At 34.9% G+C, this 19883-nt stretch overlaps 1 protein-coding gene across 3 annotated transcripts in view; it reads right to left on the reverse strand.

Annotated features, from left to right (window-relative positions):
- LRRTM4 (leucine rich repeat transmembrane neuronal 4) overlaps positions 1-19883 on the reverse strand; it is an 882815-nt gene that overhangs the window by 18336 nt on the left and 844596 nt on the right. The window lies entirely within an intron of this gene.

Below are 19883 nucleotides of genomic sequence, written 5' to 3' on the forward strand. Positions count from 1 at the left end.
TTTTATATATGGTCTTTATTATGTTGAGGTAACTTCCCTCTATGCCTACTTTCTGGAGGGCTTTATCATGACAGGATATTGAATTTTGTGAAAGCTTTTTCTGCATCTATTGACATGATCATATGTTTTTTCTCCTTCAATTGGTTAATGTGGTTTATCACATTGATTGATTTGTGTATATTGAATAATCCTTACATTCCTGGGATGAACCCTATTTGTTCATGGTGTATGATCCTTTTAATGTGCTGTTGGATTCTGTTTTCTAGTACTGTGCTGAGGATTTTCGCATCTATGTTCATCAGTAATATTGGCCTATAATTTTCTTTCTTTGTGATATCTTTGTCTGGTTTTGGTATCAGGGTGATGCTGGCCTCATAGAAGGAGTTTGGAAGTGTTCCTCCCTCTGCTATATTTTGGAAGAGTTTGAGAAGGATAGGTATTAGCTCTTCTCTAAATGGTTGATAGAATTCGCCTGTGAAGCCATCTGGTCCTGGGCTTTTTTCTTTTTCTTTTTTTTTTTGTGGTACGTGAGTGTCTCATGGTTGTGGCCTCTCCCATTGCGGAGCACAGGCTCTGGATGCACAGGCTCAGCAGCCATGGCTCACGGGCCCAGCTGCTCCACAGCATGTGGGATCCTCCCAGACCAGGGCACAAACCCTTGTCCCCTGCATTGGCAGGTGGATTCTCAACCACTGCGCCACCAGGGAAGCCCCTGGGCTCTTGTTTGTTGGAAGATTTTGAATCACAGTCTCAATTTCAGTGCTTGTGATTGGTTTGTTTATATTTTCTCTTTATTCCTGGTTCAGTCTCAGAAGGTTGTACTTTTTTAAGAATTTGTCCATTTCTTCCAGATTGTCCAATTTATTGGCATATAGTTGCTTGTAGTGATCTCTCATGATCCTTTGTATTTCTGCAGTGTCAGTTGTTACTTCTTTTTCATTTCTAATTCTATTGATTTGAGTCTTCTCCCTTTTTTTCTTGATGGGTCTGGCTAATGGTTTATCAATTTTGTTTATCTTCTCAAAGAACCAGCTTTTCGTTGTATTGATCTTTGTTATCGTTTCCTTAATTTATTTTTCATTTATTTCTGATCTGATCTTTATGATTTCTTTCCTTCTGCTAACTGTGGGTTTCTTTTGTTCTTCTTTCTCTAATTACTTTAGGTGTAGGTTTAGGTTGTTTATTTGAGATGTTTCTTTTTTCTTGAGGTGGGACTGTATTGCTCTAAATTTCCTTCTTAGAACTGCTTTTGCTGCAACCCATAGGTTTTGGGTCACCGTGTTTTCATTGTCATTTGTTTCTAGGTATTTTTTGATTTCCCCCTTGATTTCTTCAGTGATCTCTTGGTTATTTAGTAGTATATTATTTAACCTCCATGTGTTTGTATTTTTTACAGACATTTTCCTGTAATTGATATCTAGTCTCATAGTGTTGTGTTAGGAAATAAAGTTGGTACGATTTCAATATTCTTAAATTTACCAAGGTTTGATTTGTGACCCAAGATATGATTTATCTTGGAGAATGTTCCATGAACACTTGAGAAGAAAGTGCATTCTGTTGTTTTTGGATGGAATGTTCTATAAATATCAATTAAATCAATCTTGTTTAATGTATCATTTAAAACTTGTGTTTACTTATTTTCATTTGGATGATCTGTGCGTTGGTGAAAGTGGGGTGTTAAACTCCCTACTATGATTGTGTTACTGTCGATTTCCTTTTATGGCTGTTAGCATTTGCCTTATGTATTGAGGTGTTCCTATGTTGGATGCATAAATATTTACAATTGTTGTATTTTCTTCTTGGATTGATTCCGTTATCATTATGTAGTGTCCTTTGATTCTTGTCTTTATTTTAAGGTCTATTTTGTCTTATATGTGAATTGCTACCCCAGCTTTCTTTTGATTTCCATGCAAATGGAAATCTCTGCATTGTCCAAATCTGTCCATTTCCTCACTTTCAGTCTGTATGTGTCCCTAGATCTGAATTGGGTCTCTTGTAGGCAGTATATATACAGACCTTGTTTTTATATCCTTTCAACCAGTCTATGTCTTTTGTTTGGAGCATTTAATCCATTTACATTTAAAGTAGTTATTGATATATATGTTCCTATTCCCATTTTCTTAATTGTTTTGGGTTTGTTATTGTAGGTCTTTTCCTTCTCTTGTGTTTCCTGCCTAAAGAAGTTCCTTTAGCATTTGTTGTAAAGCTGATTTGGTGGTTCTGAATTCTCTCAGCTTTGCTTGTCTGTAAAGTTTTAATTTCTCCTTTGAATCTGAATTAAATCCTTGCTGGGTAGAATAATCTTGGTTTTAGGTTTTTGCCCTTTCATCGTTTTAATTATGTTCTGCCACTCCCTTCTGGCTTGCCGAGTTTCTGCTGAAAGATCAGCTGTTAACCTTATTGGGATTCCCTTGTATGTTATTTGTTGTTTCTCCCTTGCTGCTTTTTTTTTTTTTTTTTTTTTTTTTGCGGTACACAGGCCTCTCACTCTTGTGGCCTCTCCTGTTGCAGAGCACAGGCTCCAGACGTGCAGGCTCAGCGGCCATGGCTCACGGTCCTAGCCACTCCGTGGTATGTGGGATCTTCCTGGACTGAGGCACGAACCCATGTCCCCTGCATCGGCAGGCAGACTCTCGACCACTTCGCCACCAGAGAAGCCCCCTTCTGCCTTATTTTTAATGTTCACTTGGAATACAAGCTGAAGACATTTTTGTACATCTAAGCTGTAGTTGTCATAGCGTCCAGCTGGGGACCTGACATCGATAAAGTTTCCTAGGAACCTACAAGTCAGGTGCTCCTTATCTTTTCATGTTACACCAAAGGGTCATGACTACTGCAAAAGGGACCAGGTAACTCTAATCTAATGCATGCCTTTGGACTGTAAATTGATTTTTTTCCTTTTGTCCCCACAGAATTCTTTCTTCTCTTCCATACCCTGCTATACCCAAAGAATCTCAAATTATAAGTAGACTGCTTAACCAAGCTCTCTTGCTTTCCAGCTTTGATTAGCTTCAGTAATGAGAGGTATCCAGTGGTGGTGGGAATGGTAGGTCAGACTATTTAGTACTTGCCACACATTCTGGCCTTACTATGGTTTTGCAGTGTCTGGTTCTTCTACAGCAGTGGTTTTCAACCTGGAGGAATTTTATCCCCCACCCTCACCCCAGGAACATTTAGAGGTTAATATCTGGAGTTATTTCTATTGTTGAGACTGATGCAAAACAAGAAATTGTCAGGCCTGAAATATTACTGGAATCTAGTGTAGAGGCCAGGGATGCTACCAAGCATCCTACAATGCACAAGACATCCCCCAACAACAACAGAGGATCATCTGATTTAATGTTGAAGTACCACTGTTAAGGCAACCCGTGCTGTAGTTACAGCTCCTTTTAAATGGACCCTTTTTCACATCTATAGTGCCTACTTAGATCTGATCACACTGTATCTTCCCTCTGCTCCTTCAGGCCTTGGGGGTAGGAGGTCAAGAGCAGCTTCCAGCTTTTTCTGTTTGAATTCTTCACCATGCTTTGCAGATCTCCCCTTAACACTGCTCTCTTTTCTATACAATTCCCTTCACTAAACTCTCTTTGATTAAAACTTTTAAGTGTGCAATGTTTCTTTGTGGGATTCTAAGTGACATGGAATTTTAGATTTATATGTAGCAATTGATATGAATATTTAACATCGTGTTCATTTTGCTTAAATTAGTAACTTCCACCAGTACTAATTGCTAACAGTTATTGAGTGGTGTCTCTGGGCCACCCATCTTTATAAGTGCTTAATGTGATCAACTCAATGTTCACAAGAGTTCTATGATTTGGTTGCTAATGTGATTTTCATTTAAAAGATGGTAAAACTGAGGCACATGGGTGAACTGACTTGAACAAGGTCACATACTGAAAATGGCTCTCAAACCTTGGTGTTTACTACCTCAAGCAGTGTACTCTGTCTTCAGGAGAAAAAAAAAAACAAAAAAAAACTGTATAATATCTATAACACAAGAAGCTAGGGTTGTTGCTAGTGAATAATTCAAATAATCACAAAGAAGTTTTCAGAGAAGCATCCAGGGCAACTCTTGGTGGCATTCTATACTCCACTCTGCATTGCCTTTGTTTCTCTTTCCTTTACTTCTCTGTCTTTACCTTCTTGCCTCCTATCTTTCCTCTCATTTCCTTTTTGTTTCTCTTTTTCCTTTATTCTTGCATGCCTCTCCATTTCCACTCTTCCCTCCCATTGTCTTGCCTATTTTAACAAAACTTGGTCTTTCCCTGGCACCTAAATGTTAAAATAAACTAGGTTCATTTCTTAGTCAGAATGGCATTCAAACCATCAGGAACAGAAGGAATGTATGAAATATTAATTAAGGTTATTTGTGGGATTTAATGAAATGTTAAATACAAAATCAAACTTTATTTTTCCAAGTGCTAGTGTCTTGAAGCAACAATATAGCCAATTTCATAAAGAATTTTTGTTATGTAATCAATTGAATCTTAAAGCCTATACTTTAAAAACACAGAAAAAGCAGGTTTTAATTTATATTCATATTATATAGAGATATGAAGCTTTTTAAAAAGGAATGTTTTTTTATAAGGGTTTTTGTTTGAAAATATGAAATGCTGATATTTAAAAGTAATAATTTCTTTGAAAATACTTTTTAAAAGTGGACAAATTGATTCATTATCTAAGGAATTATGACGGTAAGGGAAAATGTATACTCGTTGTTTTACATGCAACAATCCTAAATGTGTAACATATTCTATACATTTTTTACAACAGATATGTACAGTACTTAACACAAAAAGCTGAGCTGGCCTGACACTTTCATAAATGGATGCATTGGTGGATGAGTGAAATAAGATTTTGTCTTAGAGGAAATACTGGCTTTTTATTAGGTCAACTGAGAATTTGTAGTATGCAAAGAATTGGTGTTATTCTAAAAGAGGTTTAAATACTCTTTCTAGAGATATACAAGTTATTTTTTCCTAGGGAAATTATTTCCAATTTCTATGACTAATTGAAAGCAATGCACAACATGCTTGTCCTAAACTTACATATAGAGAGAGTTAAGACTGGAAGCTTATGCTTGTAAATTCAAAGTGCTCTTCTAACTCTGTCTTCTTTATGGACAAAAGTAAATCCTCAGAAATAAGAAAACAAAGGACTCTATTTCTCATTTTCTCTGTAAATAACCCTCTCACAAGTCAAAAACAAAGCATTCTCTTGGCATTTCAGAAATTTAGCTGAAATCAGGATGTGATTCCTCCTGCCTAAAACTGTCCAGGATAACTGAAGAATTGGGAGAGATTAATTGCCTTGTTCATTCTTTGCAGGGAATAGAATGTGCTGGGGACAGACTATATTGAAATTCACATGAAACTGACACAGAGAAATGTCTTCTTTTGATGTGTACAGCACTCTAATTAATGTTATAAAGAGGTCTGAACAAAGATATCAAATGAAGCGTCCTGTGGCACTGCTTAAGAAATGACTCATATTTCTTTGAGGGCTGCTCATAATCACCAACTAGTTTCAGGCACAGTGGGGCTATAAAGTATGTATTTCAATTAATTGCCATAAAAACAGGCAGATGAAGGTCATTAACCTCTCCATAGGACTTGAAGGATCATTCTGCTACCTTGGTTTCATAAACTGTCATTGCTACTTAAGGAACTCCTCTTCATTAAAATGACTAAATGTACCCTGAAAAAAACAAAAATATTTTTCTCAAATAATTCTACCATGTTCTTCTTATTCCCAATCAGATGTAGAACCAGAGGAAAAAAAATAGTGATAAGTAAAATGAAGGGATTAATTTAGAAGATATTTAAGCTTCACTTTGACTTATTCTATGTTTTCTGTGAATACAATTTTTTTTTTTTTCTGTTTGGAGTAGTTGACAGTGATAATATAACTGAAGTGGTGAAATTAATTAGATGAATTTGGAATTTGAGATGTCCCTTAAAGGAAGTTCATTTGTTACTGAAAAAAACACTAATATTTTTGTTAAGGTGATATATTCAATGTCCTTTAACACCTCGCTCCTAGTAGTCTAGTCCACACCACCTAGGAGCTTGTTGGAAATGCAACATCTCAGGTCTCACCCCAGACTTAATGAATCTGAGTCAGCATTTCAACAATGCCTCTAGATGTTTCATATGCATGTTCAAGTTTGTGACACACTGCTTTAGCAGATCAATTGTTTCATAGCAATCATCTACCAGAATGGTGATGGTATTTATACTGGATGACCCCAATGTTTCCGTCATGCCTAGATCAAAAAAAAAAAAAAAGAAAAAGAAAAAGAAATAAATATTTTTAGATTCCAGATAAGTGGTCGTCTGGACCAGCAGCAGCAGCATGACCTGTTAACTTGTTAGAAACACAAATAATTGTACCCCTCTCCAGACCTACTGAATCAAACCTATTGGTTCAGGGCCCAGGAACCTGTGTTTGAACAGGCCCTACAGGGGATTCTGAGGCACAATGTGACTATGAATGAGAATGGGAGCTGAAGACTCATCAGATTTAGGTAATCAGGATGAAAAGCAGTTAACTGGAGTTACCAAATAAGAAGAAAACAAAAGTTGCAAAAAGAGGCTGAGAGTAAAAGGAAATATTTCCAAAAACAGTGCCATGTTTTAAAGGATTAGTAACATAATATATGTAGAATGGACTATGTTTGTTATATTTTCTTCAACTCCATAAATTGTCCTTCAAAACTCATAAAATACTAGCTCCTTTACAGAACCCATTTCTCCCAAACAGTATTGTTTTCTGTTCTGAACTCTCATCCCCATTATCTGTACAAAGGACCCTGTGGGATTGCTTCAAATATAAAATTTCTAGAGGGTAGATATTTGGTCTTATATCTCTGTAGCCCCCAGGCATCTAGCACTATACCTGGGATACAGTTGGTGTGTAATATGTGTTTTCTATTTATTTGTTAATGTTTTGTTTTAGGATGAAAAGGCCTATTTATTTTCCTGGTTTAGAAGTCATCCTATATTTTTTTTTAAGATGAATAACTACCTGTAAAATACACTGAAGTCCACTGATTAAAAATAAGCTATGTTAAGAATTTCTCCTTTTATATATTAAGCATTAAAAAAATCCACCTATAGATGTATCACAAAAAAAGATGTATAGGTACCACTAGATTAATATTTCTGAAAAAGAATCCCAGTTTCTTCAGTTAAGATGTTATTCAGATAAATAACATATACTACATTAATTTATGCATTGCAATCCTATGCAGACTGAAGATTATAATGGCAACATATTTAAGGTCAGGAGAAAGCTTTCATATACATGTCAAATGAAAAATGGAGATCAGAAATTACTATATTTCCATTAAAATAAATCTAGCACATATGCCTATGCATAGATATATGAGTGTTGTGTTTTTCACTAGGTGATGAATTTAAGCTGATTTTTGTGCTCTTCTTTTATAATCACATAATATGAATAAATGCCATCTTTTAAAAATTATTTATTTTATGTAATTTCATTTATTTAAGTTGTATTTATTATTGAGCACCCCTGATTTTGAAATGATAAATGTAATGTTCTCTTCATTTCATGCTTGAAGAGCTTCCCATTGTCTTATTAATATCATAATTCCACATCTGAATAACTTCTTAAAATACCAGTAACTGTGTTGGCCAGTAATTTTGTGAAGACTGAATTTCTTTCCATGTAACTTTTTATTTACTCATTCACAAAAATAAAATACTAAGACAGTTAAGTAAATATGTCTTAAAGAAAACTGCTCAGCCCAGCATGTAGTGAAATGCTTTAATTGTGAAATCAATTATTTTGCACAAAATTAATTCAATTCAAATAGAAGTTCACAATAACTTAGTGGCAGACTGCACTGTAGGATGCATTGTAGCAATTTGGGTCTTTGTATTCTATCCCATCCTAATCCCTTATAGGCAGTGTTCTCTTGTTGTTTACAATATGACTATATCAACATTCAATTAATTCTTCAGTTGAAAATAAACTATCTAGATGTTAGTCCTCCAAAGATTTCTTGCTACATGCATTCTTGAAGAAGAATGTAAGAAAGTAAAAACAACTATTTGAAAATTCTGATCTTGTGTTTACATTGGCCTCTATATTTTGAATAGTCTGCATAAAATTTAAGATAAGAACTTTTTAAATAGTTGAATAGCAGTATTGTAATTAGAAGAATCTTTTCTCAAATGTCTGGCTACAGTTTTCTTTCTGAAGTTAAGCATGTGGTAAAATTAATAATTTGAAGGATTAAGCAAAATAGAGCATCAATTTCTAATTATGTGCTTTATAATATCAATAGTATTTTTTAAGTGGCTCAAGAAAACTTCTAATAAAGCCAAATTTCATGAGAGTGAATTTTGGTTGGAAAGCCAAATAGTCCATATCATATTTTAGAAGCAGATCATCACTAATCACCTTTTGTATGGTAATCCTGGAAGGATCTTTTTTTTTTTTTTTCAATATGTGGGCCTCTCACTGTTGTGGCCTCTCGCGTTGCAGAGCACAAACTCCGGACGCGCAGGTTCAAAGGCCATGGCTCACAGAACCAGATGCTCCGCGGCATGTGGGATCTTCCTGGACCGGCACGAACTCGTATCCCCTGCATCGGCAGGTGGACTCTCAACCACTGTGCCAGCAGGAAAGCCCATGGATCCTTTTTTATTTAATTTAGAATGTGTTTCTATTTTCTACTAATAATTTTAATTATATCTATATAACATATATTATTAATAATCTTTTTTCATAAAAACATATAACTAGAGTAAATGGTTTATGATATATATTAAAATATTAAAGTAAAAAATATTTTTTTTACCCTCTCAGATTTATATAATTGAGTTGCTGCAAATACCTGGTAGAAAATAAAATTGATTTTGATGTACGAGAAGTTTAACAATTCTATATTTAAACTGTTAGCAGGGCTTGAATCAATCATGTTCTTGAATTTATTTATAATGAAGGGCATTAAAATGCAAAGACCAGCCATATAGAAATCTATAAATTTGGATGAGGAAGAAAAAATATTGCCTGTTGGTCAACCAGAAACAAAATGAACCATGAGTAGAAATATCTTTAACAAGGGTTAATCAGTGACAGTGCACTTGACTGATTTCTGAGCAATATGCACTTTAGCTGAATGATACCTAGCTGCTCCTATCTCTTTAATAGTTTGTGAGTCCAGAAAACATAAGCTATATGAGTATCTTGGCAAGCTATATCTTCAACCCTCACCTCAAATTCAACTTCATCTGGGAAACCTGCCATAATTGATTGGAAAAGAAGTACAAAGTTTTTCCTATTCATAGAGCGATAAAGAAAGCTTCTAGCTTATTTTCCAAAATGAAACATGAACCATTAATAAGCTACACTTAACCTTTTCCAAGTGATCAATTTTCCTTAGATTATAAGTTTGAAAATGGCAGAGAGTATATTGATTGTGAATATTTATAAAACATGGGGAAAAAATCAAGAAAACACAAATTATAAATGAGTACATTGATTGTCTGGTTTCCAAAGATCTCTAACCATTTCTTAGCAGTATTTGTATAATATTTTCAATTCTATCATAGGTTTTATTGTCATAACATTCTAAGAATAAAAATTAGTTGCAATTAAATTTAATGAAAACTTTGAAAATTTCTCATGTAACTCTTTTAATCCTTAAGGGAGTTGTCTGATTCAATTTTCCTTTACCTTTTCTCCACTCTATCCTACAGAGGAGCAAAATAACAAGAGACCTCAGAGCAGAGAGGTAATTTAGTTTTAAAAATATCTACAGGAGGTACAGATGAATTCAGACAGTTTCTATCACTTTGATTCCTGCTCTCTAAGTGGCCCCCTTTCAATTTCTTTATCTTGTGTCAACAGGCTGTACGATTTCTGCAAAGGAATACATTTTCTTTGTTGACAAAATAAAAATAGCTTGCTTAAAGAATGCAGAGGGAACAGGATTTTCATATTGTTTCCCTTGCTGTTTTTCTTTTTTTTCTTCATGCTAATAGCATCACAGTGAAGCCATTCTAGTCAGCAAGTTCCTGACACTTTGATTGTCTGAACACAGTGAAAACTTGCTGGGGAGCAAATTTGACTGTCACTTCTTTTTTATTTCCTTCCATGGCCAGGTGACTTGGAGACCACAAAGGCATATGGAAGGGAAATACATATGAGTGCTCTGGGGAAAATTCCCATCTTGTTATCCACAGCTGGAGAAAGATAACATGTGGCCAGGGAAAGGAAAAACAGTATCCATGCTATAAAGGAAGCAGTGAGCTGTCAGGTGGCCAATGATATTTCTAATAGAAAAGAGAGAAGAGTGTGGAAAATAAAAATGATTTGGAAAACATGATGGTTGGAAAGAGAAAGATGGCTCCAGAGATAAAGAGTGAACAACTGGTATAAGGAGATTTGATTTGCACTAATAATATATAACTTGCCATTATTGGCAATTTTCAGCCCACGCTGATCTTTATCTCTTTGGATTATTCCTGTGTTGACGTATGCAGCCTGCTCTGCATAATCTCACCAATGTCAACAATTTCAGCATTTAAGATCAACAAGCAGGAAGCCCATTATCTATTGAGTTCAACACAGAATATTTAATGATTAGGTGTTGAGTTGAAAATAGAGAGTGGGGGTTTAAAACATGGAATAGGAAAAAAGAAAGGAATCTTTTATGGAGTGAATAGGAAAATTTAGTACTTTGGTTAAATTTAACAAAGATAGCCTATTTTGTGAAAATTAAAAGAGTTACAGGGAAAAGTCTGTGTTTCAGTGGAAAATTATGCATTTCCCAGAGTATACTTTTCCAGGTTATCTATTCCTTATCCCACAGGAGTTATTTTACAACTATGTAAAATGAGTCTTACCTATAGACAACAAAGACAGTCTTTCAGATGGAGGTTCAGTTGACTTCTTTTCCTCTCCATGGAAAAAAAAAAACACTTTCTCTTTGTAAAATCTTTTCACAAGTTCTTTATATAAATCTTGTGCTTGTTTAACTTCTTTGAACAAGTTGTAACATCTGTCTAGAATCTTCATTATGAGTTAAATAAAATCTTTAACACATGTTCATTTTGCCTGTATGAGGTTCATGATTTTACCATAAAAAAATTATTTTTAACAGAGTTAATATGTGTAAAAATAATCAGAACCTTGTCTGGTATAAGGAGAGGTGAATAAATGTTGCAGTTGTTGCTATTATTTTTTATGAGCTAGAATTCTTGATTCTATGTGATGGGCACAGTCATGATTAGAACTGAAGAAGGTCAGAGCGTAGTGAGATAAACAATTAAATAAATAGTTCCAGTACAGTGTGTTAAGAAATGTAATTGAGGTAAATGTAAGTTCCTGTAGAAATGTGGATAGAACAGCAATTGACTCTGCCTTAAGTTCAAGAGAAAAATGGGTTTGGGCTAGGGCAACATTTGAGTTAGTTTAGAAACGGAGTTAGCCAATCACATTATTGTACCTAGCTATCCTTGATAAATAACTATAATCAGACATTGTAATATTAAACACAGAATCAGGACAAAGGCAATGAGTGAAAAAGCTCTCTTTCACTCAATCAGAAATAAAATGAATTTGAACATAAGGTCACATTTACTAGAACTAGGAAGTGAGCAAAAATACTAAGTGTTCTCTATTTAACTGTGTAGATTTAGGAGTAGCTGAGATTAATCACAGCAAAGAAACATAAAAGACATAATTTAAAAATAAGTGCTAGGAAGCTTACAAAGTGAGGTTAAATTTAGATAAAAAGTTAAGGCCAACTTTTTTTAAGGGTAATTACATAAGAAGGAAATCGCATAAGGAGGAAATCACATAAGAAAAAAGTAATAATACAGATTTGAAGCACTGTGTCTCTGTTCAATGTCTTCGTATACAATTATATCATTGTAACCTTAGAAAGAAGATCCTGTGAATTCATGTGAAGAAGAGAATATTAAATGTTTTATTATAGTTGAGGACTCTTAAACATAGGTTTTTATGCTAAGATCTGTGATAATAATGCTAAATGCTTTTATGTATATGGAGCTTATGGTCTCAAAAATATTTTCTGTATACAATATTTCCTTTAAATCCCTAACCACTACTAAAAAGGAAATTTTATTTTTCACATCTTAAAGATGAGAAAGCTGAGTCAGAGAAATAAATGCTGTTATACCAAGTTAAACAGCAAATACACCTTGCTTTTCTGGTTCTGTATTCTGTACTTTTTCTACTACAAGCTGCTTCTCAGTATAAATGGAAACTTTTGCTCTGGAGATGCTTTGGGGTCATAGAGTTCAGGGTTGAGGACCCATTAGGAGTAAGGATAGGAGCTTTGTCCCTAATTCCTAACTTCTTTAAATTCCAGAAGAAGGGTGGGACAGAGATGGCAGAGGAGCCAATTAGGTTATCCTTCTGTCTTGTCCCACCCTCAGACCATGATACCTAGAGACAATAAAGAAGAATTGCATATTATAATCTTTTATCCCAACATTGTTATAGTTAGTTTACTTTTTGCCTTCTAAAATAAATGCATTTTCTTTTTTAAAAAATGACACAGCATTATGTTTTAGTTTACAGAAAACATGTAAAGATCAAGGCCAATCCTAACAACCCCTACATAACCGTACTGGTTTCAATAAGGTTACTATTTAACAAAGAAAACTGTGTAGTATAAGCCTATAGCTTTCTTGTTTATCTTCCTTGTATAGGACCAAGAATGCCAACTTGTTCTCAAATTCAGTTTGGGACATTGTTAGATGATGCATGCCTGGGGTATTGACTAATTTATCAACTTGCAGAACCACCACCTAGGATTTGTCAGGCTGTGCCCTTCAGAAATTGCCCAGACAAACAAATGAGGGAAATCAATTCCAACCCACACTCCACTCACACTTTCTTCCCCATGAGGAGCACCTGCCTGGAGTTGGACTGCAATTATTTGGAGGAGATGCTCACTGTTATTTTATTCACACTGTGATTCTGTACGTGCTAGCCGATGTAGTGATGAAAGGGAATACAAATAGCAGGGAAGACACTGGAAAAGTGGTCAAGGAGGTGATGTTTGCCTTTAGAAACCCCTGCTTCTGTTTCCCAAACCCCTTCTGTAGCTCAAAAGTCTCTTTTCCTCATCACTCATTTCCATTCTAGTGCCCTCTCCCTCTTCCAATAACACTCATCTTCAAAGAGTAACTCAAAAAGCATGAGTCATCTAATAATCCTTCTTTGGAAGGACTTCTCCATTACTAAATAAATCACTAAAGAGGGAAATTCTAAAAGTTAATGGGATTTAGTTTTTAAGCTTCAGTGATATTCTAACTTTATACAATTTTTATTTATTTTAGTTTAGTGAGAACTTAAATTTCAGGAGGAGTTTATGACATCTCCTTTATGGTTTCCATGCACCATTCATGCTTGAATATGAGTCACAGTCATGAAGAAAGTGTGTTGATCTGGAATAACCAAATTCTAGGTTCCCAAGCCTATGGTTAAATGTTTCAACGTCATAGAGCTCAAGGACATGATCTCTTTCCATTTTTTAATGTGCTTCTCTTCTTAGAAACCTGATTTGGGCAATTACACCTTCTGATTGGACCCCGGAGAGGATCATGGTAATCAATAAATACTGTGCTACTACAATGGCAGGGCATGTTTCTTTATCTCACTCTAAATATGGGGAAAACAAAACAAAACAAAACAAAACAAAACAAAAAAACTCTCCAAAGTTCTTTTCTCAGCTACTTGGTAAGCCCATCTGATGTTACAATGACAAAGAGATAATTTACCAGGGATATAATTTGTTGGCTATTACTCTGATGGCCTCAGAGGACACAGAATCAATATTCCCTTGCATCCGCTGAGTTCCCTGAAATAATGCAGGGCTACCTCTTCTCAAGTCAAAATTGGAATCAGAGAATGATAGAACCAGAGTCCATTAGAGCTGCAAGTGATCAAGGGAAGGATCTTGCCAAAACCCTGTTACAGCTAAGATATGTGGAAAGGGCTTCACAAAACACCTTCTAAACCTCTATGGTAATCATGTCAACAATTCTAGAAGTCAGTGTTAGGAGGCATTATCTACTTGAGGAAACAAAGCTCCTTGCCCAAGTCTATCCATACTCTTTAATAAGTTAGAAAATCAAGAGAAAGACTTCTGATTACAAAATTGGAATATAAGACTCTTAGCTGATTATTAAATAATTTATCAGCAAATTTAGAAAAGAAGTAAATGAGAATATCATATAGACACCAAGATACCATAAAGAAGACAAAAGGCTCAGGAACTTAGGGCCTCTACTTCAATATAAATATTCAATAGAGCAATAAATCCAATCCTACCAGACATGTAGGAAAATACAGTAAGACACAGTGGATACTTCTGAATTGTATACAAAGTTTTTTAAACTGTGAGGATCAGCTAAAGACACAATTGCAGTGCATTTTATGTTCTCATATGGAGAAATGCCATAATGCAAATTGGTGAGAGAATCAGCTACGCAGAGTTACACATTCTATGGATACACAACAGAAAGGAACTTCAGGTTTCAGAGCTGTATTTATTTATTTTGCCAAAAAATTTTGTCATAGAGAATCAAGTCAAAACATTGTAATAAGTTAGTTTCCAATATGAAACTTTAAAATCCCAGAGAATTCTTGGGGAAAAGCAAAAAAATAAAAACCAAACAAAAACTTCTTAACTAGCTTAGCTTATCACTCACTCATGTTTCTGTATCAGATCTGGGTCATAAATTTTATTACATTCCAGTTTTCTCTATTATAGTGTTCTATTTCAGAAAGAAATTCAGCTCTTGTTTATCTAAGCACATAAACCTAGAGGCAGGCAGAATACATAAAATACAAATGTCCATATTTAATAAAAGGTTTTTTTTCTGGTCATAAAACAAAGAACTTGCAGGCGAAGAAAACATCAGATATGTGGTTTTTGATATTACACTCCACCTATATGTAGTATTAGTTTGTCTCAGCATTTTAAAAATGTATATTAAATCATCTCAGAAAGAAAAAATATCCATAATAACAACACCCTCTTTCTGGGCAAGAAGGAAGTCACTTTATACATTAAATTAAATACTAACCCCCAGAGATCAGGAATATATAGAAATTCTGCCAAGTGGCATAGAATGCTAATGTTCAACTCCAGGAAACATTTATTTGGCATATAGTCTGTACAAAACACTTGTTAGGAACCATGGCTGATTTAAAAGTAGAAAGATATATGTCCATACTTTAAGAACTTAGAGTATAGTAAGAAAGACGTGTGTGTGTGCGTATGTGTGTGTGTGATGGCACAAGGTAAGCTTTTCTATGTCTTCTAGTAGCTATCAGAGAACAGAGTATTCCAGGCAAGAAAAACTGCCTTATGAGTAGAAATATTGATGCTGTGAATGGTCACTCTTCTGCTGAATTCTTGATGGAGACCCTCTACAGATCTCTGGAATTCTCTCTTTCTCCTTTTTAGTATTTTTTTTCCTGTAAGTGCCAGTAGTTACAGACACTCAGCTCTGCTTCTTAATTCAGGGAGTCACCTGGGGTCCCCCTGGGTACCCCCTCGCTGAACTGTGCCCTGGAAACTCATTCAAGGCAGTAAGCCAGAGCAATCACAGGGTTCATCTTGTTTGTCTCCATATCTCAGGGATCACTGTCTTGCATTGCTTGATGTCTAGTACCTCGAAAACCATTGTTTTATATATCTTGTCTGAGTTTTTATTTGTTCCGAGTGGGAGGGTGAAACCTATCTCTGTCACTCCATCTTGATGGAGAGTAGAAGTCTTCATTGATTCTATACTCTCTTAGAAGAAATTACTCATTTGTCAGTGAAGAAACCAAAGCTTTATCAATATTAAATAACTTCCTGAATTTCACACAGTACATGGAAGTATGAGTTAGTATTCACACTCAAGTTTTTAAGAAAGTAGGGTGCAGGGTCCTATATAATGAAGTGAATGGCTTATGCCATTTAGTTTCAGGGAAATTGCTCTCCCCTTGTTATGCTTCATATTTGTTCATCTATCCTTGACTCTTCCCGCTATCAGAGTACTTAGATACAAACAATATGCTTTATTCTCAAAGCCTGCTTTCCTTCTGGGAGTCTAAAATCTTGATCATGGCGATTTTTTTCTGTATGTCATAGGCTTGGTTTTCCATTTTTTTATAGTTTCTTACTTATTTGGGTATTTTGTTCTTACTTTATTTTTCTTAATCATCTGTAATGCACATTCACTGATTTTTCATAATATTTTCTGTCTACATAACTAGTATATATGTACATTGTTTTTGAAAGAAACAATACATAAACTCATAAAGAAAAGAATCACCTAATATCCAATCGAGAGTTGTCCTTTTCTTTATCTCTTGATGCATACACATATTTTATGCTTTTTTAAAATTTGCAAAATTACTGTCGACATTATTTTGGCACACTTTTTTATTTTCCTGAAAAGTAAAAACCAGTATTTTGAAGGCCACTACCAAATTTCTAGAGTTGGTACAGAATGATTTTGGAATCTACCATTATGTTCATCAGTGATGTGGAATGTTGCGTGGCCAGGACTTTTCTTGCAACACATTTAGTCAGGAAACTCAAAAATGCTATGTATTACTGAGAATTTTCTGCTGGAAGTTTTTTTATGTTCAACACAGAAAATAGATGGTAATCTTCTTATTTTAAAGAATGTTTTCTTCCATTTCTTTCCCATTTTAGCAGAGACAGTAAAGAATTCAAATTACATAATATCTCTGTCCTCTAGACCAGCTGTGTTTTGTTTGTTAAATGTTTCAAGTGATTTTCAAACAGCTGGGCTTTCTCAGCCACATTTTACCCCAATTATATTCCTCCATGATCTCAGAGCTATTTGAAATGATTTTCCCCTTCATTCAATACACATGTTTACAGTAAAAAAAATTGGAAAATGGAGAAAAAAGTGATGAAGAAAATCAGTCAACTGTAATTGTACTAACCAGTGATAAATAATGTAAACATCTTTTTATCACTAGTAATTTTTCTATACACATACACAGAAGTGCAATCCTATTGTACATATTGTTTTATACAATTTATCCGACATACTATAGCTCTAACAGTTTCCAATTTTGTTACATATTCTTCTAGAGTATGAACATTAATATTTGCAATTCGTTGCTACTACTCTACAAACCACCTTCCTTTCCAAGGTCTCCCCCTGTCAGTTATGCCAACTTCATACCTCAATTGCTCAGGCCTAAACCATGGACTCTTCCATGACTCTTCCCCTTCACAACCCACATCCACTCATCTTTGTAACTTTACCTCAAAAAAATCCATAATCTACACAATTCCCACCCACCTTAGTCAGGCAAGTTTTTATTTTTCCTTTTCTAGTCGACAACAGAAGGCTCCCCTCTTCTGCTTTACCACTCCTACCATTGGTTAAATAGGTCAGACCATGTACTTGTCTGCTTAGAATCCACCAGTGCCCTTCATTGCACTGGTAATAAAACCTCAAATACATGCTTTGGCCTACAAGAACATGTATGACTGTCCTGTGGCTCCTCTTTGATCAATCTTTATCCTTCTCCCCTCTCTCACTGGACTCCAGCCACAGCTGTTTTCTTAAGGACGCTTGAACATGCTATACATCCTTCTGAGACCCTTTGCACTTTCCATTTGTTCTGGCTTTAAGATCTTTCCCCAGACCCTCATGGCTCCTTTTCTCACCTCATGTTCCTATTCAAATGTTATCACCTCAGATACCAACCTATAAAAAAATCACCTGTGACTTGCTGTTCTACATTTTGCTTTGTATTTCTTCACAGCATTTATCACCAGCTGATATGTTATACATTTATGTCCTTTTTTACTTACTTTCTATATCCTTCATTAGAATGTAAGCTGAATGAAGATAGTGACATCGTCAGTTTTTGTTCATTGCTATATACCCACCACATTCAAAGTGAGTGACACACAACAGTCACTCATAAATTGATTAAACCATTTTCTTATAACTGAAGTTTTTATTTTCTCTTATAGACAATGATTTTCATCCTTAATTATAACTTAACAGTAAACCCTAAGAAGTAAATTACATCATTTAAATGTTAACATTTTGCAAAACGTTTCTTAATAACAGGTTTTCCTAATTTATGATTCCACTAATAGGGTATGAGAATGTCTATATTCCTATAACCTATGAATGCTGAGTTTTATCATTTTTTTCTCTTATATTTTCCATCTACTTGTGAGATAAGGTATTGTTTTTGCATTTTAGGTATTACTAATGAAACTGCTTTGAGATCATTTATGTAAACAGCCTGCTACATAGTGAGCTATCAGTACAGGTTAGTGATTCAAAAAAAATATATATATATAGATAAATGGTTGTTTTTCTAAAAAGTCTTAAAATCTAAAGAAATTGTATTCCAAATATAAAAGACAGGTTTTCAGCCTGTTGCAACAACTTGCTTACTGAGTTTCTCATCATTTTCACTAAAATACTTAAGTCCCTGCTTCAGTAGGATTATTGGTGTCTTCATAAAAACTGTGCTTTGAGATCAATGGATAAACCACATTACAAAAGCATGCTAATTAGGCATGAATGTGTTTTCTCAAGGAACTAAAATCCAGGAGGCTTATTTCTAGTTATTATTTCAATATTACAAACTCCCTCTTAGCATTTATGAATACTTGGGGTTATTTTGAGAGATACTGCACTATTTCACTAGTGTGGTATTATTGTAATCTTTTGTTAAAATACTAGGAACTAGATCAACTGAAAATAAATCAGGAGATATTTGGACATGATTTATTTGAGAGAGATATGGAAATGAAAAGTCCTTCTTATTTGGACAAAGTCCTCCAACCATCCTACCCTCACCTTAGCCCCATCCTTTCTTTAATGTGCCAGCCACAGACCTTGAAATTTCCACATTTAGAAGCATTTCTTTCTGTTATGGCTTTGATCCAAAAGGCTATTATCAACATGCTTGAATAGAGTTCCTGACACCTTGTAAGCAACCCCAAATTTTCTTGAGTATTCATGAATCTATGTTATTAAAGAAAAACAAACATCAGCACTCCATAACCCCTTAGCCCACATATTTTATCTAATTTCATAGTTGTCACAAAGCAGCTTGCAGAAGCTTGAAGCCCTAAAGACAGATGAATAGACATTTTGAAGAGTGAAAGATAAATGAGGGCAAAACAAAATGGCTGGGGTCTCTTTGGCTTCCAAAAGGCAGCAAATTGACACTGACTACTTGAAAGGAGGGCCGCAGGCCACCAGAAAGCCCAAGGGAACAGCCATGCCATCACATATCTCTACATTGTGAGTTTATTTAAGTGTGGGTCTATTTATTTCCCTTCTACCTGAAGGGAAAATCCATTCCTTGGTGGCTATCATTTTAGCTAGGGTTGTCTGCCTTTGTTTCTGCAATGTCTATATCTGGTAGATGAATGCATTTATGTCAGAAATCAACATAAGAAAACTGAACACCAACAGAACTGACTTCATGTGTGTCTGACCTGTGTCCTCCACACTTAGAAGGGCCTCATGCTTGCTCTTTTAATTAATTGTTGAACAAAGCCCTCACATTTTCATTTTACTGATCCTAAACATGAAGGAGGCAGAGAATTAGAATCCAAATTCTCAGTGGTTGAAAGTAAGCCTTCATTTGATTTGGAAGGTAGGAAATTGCAGGGATACAGGTGGAAAAAAAATCTCACACACACACACACACACACACACACACACACAGAAAAAACTGTATGTTTTTCTACCTTGATCTTATTCATTGTTTTTATTACATAATAGGTTTACTCCTTTACTTTTCTTATGTTAATCTCCCATTTTCCTTACTCCCATTATACTAAATATGTTTCATAA

Source organism: Aethalodelphis obliquidens, unplaced genomic scaffold (genome assembly GCF_003676395.1).
Source record: "Aethalodelphis obliquidens isolate GAN/ISIS:26980383/991018 unplaced genomic scaffold, ASM367639v1 scaffold96, whole genome shotgun sequence".
In the NCBI taxonomy this organism is placed as follows: Eukaryota; Metazoa; Chordata; class Mammalia; order Artiodactyla; family Delphinidae; genus Aethalodelphis; species Aethalodelphis obliquidens.